We start from the raw sequence: 6,545 nt of genomic DNA, 5'->3' as shown, positions 1-6,545 counted from the left end.
ATTTTACTGGAAACATTTTATGCCTCCCTATTCCTTCCTCAGTCTCATCCAAGTGAACTTCTGTTCTCAACACCCATTGTCAATAATGATCCCAGTATTGCTGAGTCCAATGGATTCTTCTCTTTTGAACGTATTATGTAAATTAATTATAAACGTGTCTACCTAGTCTCAGGGGACCTCACATAAAAGTTCTCAAATTGCATTCTTTCAGAACCTGGCCTGAAATAACTGCTGAACTCTCAGACTCACCTGGATGGGGTCTAGAAGATTAAAGTCTCCATGTGGAGGTCTGAATTCTTCCTTGGATGGTTGATCATAGAGACTGAAGCTCTGTTCCAAGACAGGACAGCAGGAAGGAGGGTTCCCTTGCCCCCAGTCTTAGGAGCCCCAAAGCAGCAACCATGTCCTGGACAATCCAAGGTTTCACATGCTGAGGTTCTGGAGTGGAGGAGGTATTTATAATTACCTGTGTCTGCTCATTAGACTCTTTTTTTGTTGTTGTTACTCCCGCCTCAGAGTGCATCATTTACTCATGAGCCATGGGAGTGGACAGAATGGAAAAGTTTCCTGCTGATGCTCTGTTCCTGGGAGATTAGATTACAAGCCTGGTGAATCCAGTTTCGTATTACACATCCACATGAATTTGCCTGCCTTCCAGAGGTCTAATCAGCTTGCACTTTACCTTAATCTTGAGTTACTATTGAATTAATTGAGTTGAGGGTTTACTTTACCAAGCTATAAATGCTTTGGATTAATTTTAATAAATGAGCCATGTCTTCCTCTTCATGTGTAGTTTTGAAAGAAAAGTCTGAAGGCTCACCCTAGAGTCTGAAATAAAGTCTGTGTTTGATTCTTTAATCTGAGGGCCCCTGAGTTGACCCCAAATATGCCCCTGAAAAAGACTTTAGTAGGCATAATAGGGTTCCCAAAGTATTTCCACATCTTAATCTACAGACTCTTTGAATATGACTTGTGTCATGGCATGGGAAGAATAAGGTTGCAAGTGGCATTAACATTGCTGGCCAGCTGACCTGAAGATAAACTTGCTCTGATTATCTAGGTGGGCTCAGTACATCACACGGAATCAGAGAGACATTTTGAGATGCTATGTTGCTGGCTTTGAAGACAAAGGGAGGGATGATGAGCCAGGGAATACAGGCTGCTTTAGGTCCCCCAGACCTCCAGAATGAACTATTCTGTGAAGACAGAGTGATTTTAGCCTCAGGAGACCTACCTCAGAATTCTGACTTCCAGAACTATTCAAACATAAATTTCATTGTGTTAAGTCAGCTGCATGGAATTTGGTACAACCACAATAAAAATCTAATCCACATATTTATATGATAACACTATGTTCAAGGGAAATGAAATTCAGGCATGGATTTTATTCATTTATAGCCTATCAGAGAAGGACATTTGTTGCTGAAATATCACTTTATGTAGATTAAGAAATCGATAGTCCTTTAGAGTTGCTGAACCCCAATAGTTAGTAGAGAAAATCTCCCAAGCCCTGAGCCATACTGACTTGTAGGCACTGAGGTACAAAATCTGAAACATTAAGGTCACCTGTTCTATCTTAAATCTTTATGTTCAAATCTTTACATTCTTTTACATTCCTGTTAATCCAAGTGTTCATTCTTATCATTTTTATCCTCTCCCATTTACTTTCAAATTTACTTTTGACATGAAAGATGGCCTAATAATGAGTCTGTGTGTATGCACACATGAGCACCCATGTTTATTTGAAAGGAAAATGTGTATAAACACATACACACACACACACACACACGCACATGCATCATAGCCCTTGTACATTTTCTTAGTAATCAAAATAGTATTGCCACACATTTGTTTACTCCCCACAATATCCCTCTGAAATTACTTTTGTTATAATGCATTACCTCCAGAAATAAGAAAACTGAGGCTCAAGGAGATTAAATTTTTATAAGTTAGAGAACCAAGTGGTTGAAGCTTATAGTGCGCTTTCTGGAATTACATATAAATGGAATAATTCACAATATGCTTCTAAATAATTATGACTCCTTCAATAGAGCAAACTGCATAACTTATTTAAAAAACTCACTGAAGTATAGTTGACACACAACATTGCATAGTTTCAGGTGTATCACATAGCGATTTGACAGACAACCCTACATTATACTGTGCTCACCACAAGTGTCAAGCTATAAATTTTAAATGGACACTGTTAATTTTATGTAATTATACTTCAATGATATAGTTAAAAGGAAAAAATTCTAGTAGAGCGTGGCTGAGAGGAGGATCTAGAGCATTGGTAGCTGATTCACAACAAAGTGAGATGGAAGATGTCTCCTCTAGGCAGAAAGAAGCAAAGTGTCTATATGGATACAGGACCAATGAAACTAAGGTAAGGCCATTCACATTTGATATGTCTGCTCTAAATCACCATCAGACACTATTTTGTATTCAAAGTATTCTTTCCTAAAGAATAAGCAAAGTCCAATGTGAGTAAAAGAAACAAAGTAATAAAGATCAGAGCAGAAATAAATGACACAGAGTAAAAAAAGTGATGGAAAATTTTCAATGAAACCAAGAGCTGGTTCTTTGAAAAGATACACAAAATTGATAAACCCTTAGCTACATTCATCAAGAAAAAAGAGAAAGGACCCAATTAATAAAATCAGAAATGAAAGAGGAGAAGTAACAACTGACACCACAGAAATACAAAGAATTAAGAGACTGTTATAAAAAATGATATGCCAACAAAGTGGACAATCTAGAAAAAATGGATAAAGTCCTGGGAATAACAACTCTCCAAAATGGAAATGGGAAGAAATAGGAAATCTGAACAGTTCAATTATTAATAGGAAAATGGAATTGGTAATCAAAAAATGACTCAAAACTAAAAGTTCAAGACCAGATGGATTTACACAGGTGAATTCTACGAGACATTTAAAGAGGAGTTAATATCTACCCTCCTCAAACTCGCCCAATGAATACAAGAGGAGGAAACTTTCCAAATCCGTTTTATGAGGCCAGCATTACCTTGATACCAGAACCAGAAAAAGACACCACAAAAAAAAGAAAACTATAGGCCACTATCCCTGTTGAAGAGTGATGCAAATATCATTACAAAAATACTAGCAAACCACATAAACAATATCTTAAAAACATCATTCATCATGATCAGGTGGCATTTACTTCAGGGATGCAAGAGTATTTCAATATTTGAAAATCAATCAATTTCATACACTACATAAACATAAAGGATAAAATTCATATGCTCATATCAATAGATGCAGAAAAAGCATTTGATGAAATTCAATAGTCATTCACGATAAAAATTCTCCATAATGTGGAATTAGAGGGAACATACCTCAACATAATAAATGCCAAATATGAAAAACTCACAGTCAGCATCATATTCAAAGAGGGAAAACTGAGAGCTTTCTCCCTAATGTCAGGAACAAGACAAAGATGTTTAATTTCACAGTTTTATTTAACATAGTATTGGAAGTCCTAGCCTCAGCAATCAGACAAGAAAGAGAAATAAGGGGCATTCCTAGTGGTAAGAATTAAGTAAAAGAGTCACTATTTTCAGAGACAAGACACTATACATAGAAACTCCAAAAGACTCTACCAACAAATTACTAGAAGTATGAATAAAGAAGATGTGGTATATAACATACTGTGAAATATTACATGACAATTAAAAAGAGTGTGAGAACTGAAACCATAAAAATCCTACGAAAGAACATAGGCAGTAATTTCTCTGACATCAGCTGTAGCAACATTTTTACTAGTCTCCCAAGACTACGATAACAAAAGTAAAAATAAACTATTGAAACTGCATCAAAATTAAATGCTATTACACAGCAAAGAAACAATAAAACAAAAAAAACCCAACCAGTGAATAAAAGAAGATATTTGCAAATGACATATCTGATTAAGGGTTAATATCTAAAATTCATCAAGAACTAATACAACTCAACACTAAAAACAACAACAAAACCCTCCCACAAATAACCCAATTAAAAAATAGGCAGGGGATCTGAATAGACATTTCTCTAAAAAAGACATCCAGATGGATACAGACACATAAAAGATGCCCAGCATCACTCATCATCAGGGAAATGCAAATCAAAACCACAATGAGATACCACCTCACATCTGTCAGAATGGCTAAAATCAAATACACAAGAAAACAAATGTTAGTGATGAGGTAGAAAAAAGGAACTCCTGTGCACTGTTGGTGGGAATGCACACTGGTGTATCCACTGTGGATAACAGTATGGAGGTTCCTCAAAACATGTATAGAACTACCCTGTGATCCCGTTATTCCACTACTGTTCCCAAAGAAAACAAAAATGCTAAGTTGAAAAGTTATATGCACCCCGGTGTTAACTGGAGCATTATTTACTATAGACAAAATATGGAAGCAACCTAAATGTCTATCAATAGACCAATGGATAAGGAAAATGTGGTGTACACACGCATGCACACACACACACACACACACACACACACACACACACACACACACAATGGAATAGTTATCCAGTATGTCAGTTGCAAATATCTTCTCCATTCCTGAGGCAACCTTTCGTTTTCTTGATTGTTTATCTCACTGTGCAGAATCTTTTTAGTTTGATAAGATCCCAATAGTTCATGGTTTTTGCTGTTATTGTTATGTCCCTTGCCTCCAGGCAACATGTCTAATAAGAAGTTGCTATGGCCAAGGTCAAAGAGATACTCTCTGTGTTTTCCTCTAGGTATTTGGGTTACTTCCTGTCTCACATTTAGGCCTTTCATCCATTTTGAATTTATTTTTGTGAATGGTGTAAAAGAGTGGTCCGTTTTCATTTTGCATGTACTGACCAATTTCCAACACCATTTGTTGAATAGACTGTCTTCTTTCCATTAGATATTCTTATCTCATTTGTCAAAGATTTGACCATATAATTGTGGGTACATTTCTGGGTTTTCTATTTTGTTACATTGATCTATATGTCTGTATTTGGTTTTGTGTGTGGGTTTTTTATTTTGCCAGTACCATATCGTCTTGATAATTATAGTTTGTAATATAGCTTGAATTACCAAGAATTTTATAAACGTCAAGTTAAAAATAGAAAACTCCGAATTAATTTTTCAAAAGAATTATGAATCCAAGGATTGTCATACCCATGGATTTATAGCAAAGGAACCCACCTTTGCTTGTTGAAGAAGGAACTGGAATTTTCTAGAGCTAGTAAGAGGTATGTTTCACCACAACTCAATGTTTCAGAGACCCAGGTTCCTGACTCTTTGGAAAAACATTCACTCAGAGCTGTGAAAAGTTTTAATATTAGATGTCTGGAAGCCAGGAAAGTTCAAGGAGGACTAATAAAAATTGGATACACCTGAATTCTTTAAAAAACATTTTAAATATTTTATTCATTTTTGAGAAACAGAGCATGAGTGTTGGGAAGGGCAGAGAGAAGGGTAAACACAAAATTTGAAGCAGATTCCAGGCTCTGAGCTGTCAGCACAGAGCCACATGCAAGGCTTGAACCCACCAATCGTGAGATCATGATCTGTGGCAAAGGCTGAGGCTTAACTGACTGGGCCATTCAGGTGCCTCAATACACCTGAATTCTAATCTGATCTCCTGGGAACAGAGAATCTAAAGGAAAAAATTCCATTCTGTCCAGAAATGTTCCCATGGGGAGATACACTCAGGGGTTGGAGTAATAATGGGAAATGTGCCTAATGAGCAGTTATAGGGAACATATACAGCAAACATAAGAGACTCTGAATATCTCCTCTGCTGCCGACACTGACCATGTTCTACCCGAAGCTGGAAGAGACATGGTTTTCACATCTGGGTTCCTAGCACTCCTTCCCGCTGTCTGGAAATAGAGCTTGCTCTCCATCACCAGCCAACAGGGAGAATTCTGACTTCCACTTGGAGACCTTCCTGTCAGAGACCCCACTCATGTGAGTCTCAGAGCTCAGCAGGTATTTTGGGAAAGGTTCTGGAAGAAGGGAAACTGAAACCTTTTACCTGAGTTCACCAGAGAGCCTAACCTGAGAGATCATTGTGTTTGTTGGTGTGGTGAACTCATTAATTCATAACCGTTTTCTTTAATATATAAAAAAAAGTGAGATGTCTGTTGAACTTAGTAATGCAAGAATTATTGTTGACAACTAAGTGATGGGACTAGACAGTTGGATGAGACTAAAGAAGGAATAGGGGTTCTCTCTTCCAGGAAAATGTGAACACTTCCAAGGAGTTTTGTCATAAAAGGAAATAAGAAAAGACACTATAGATATGAAGGGAGGTGCAGAGCAGTGAGGGGATTTAAACAATATTTTTAAGATGGGGCAATTTGGAGCATATTGTGTGTCCATTAGAAAGATCCAGGCCAATGGAGAGAGCCACTCCCTTGCCACTGCAGGTATGCATGAAGACATACATTTCACAGAAGCCTCTCTCCATTAGGTATTCACTGGAAAAGTTTATTTAAAACACAACAGGCATATGTTAGATGGCTTTATTTGACAATTATTTCATTACCTAGAGACAG

This window comes from Suricata suricatta, chromosome 12 (genome assembly GCF_006229205.1).
Source record: "Suricata suricatta isolate VVHF042 chromosome 12, meerkat_22Aug2017_6uvM2_HiC, whole genome shotgun sequence".
Classification (NCBI taxonomy): domain Eukaryota; kingdom Metazoa; phylum Chordata; class Mammalia; order Carnivora; family Herpestidae; genus Suricata; species Suricata suricatta.
Note: the sequence above shows the minus strand (reverse complement) of the source record.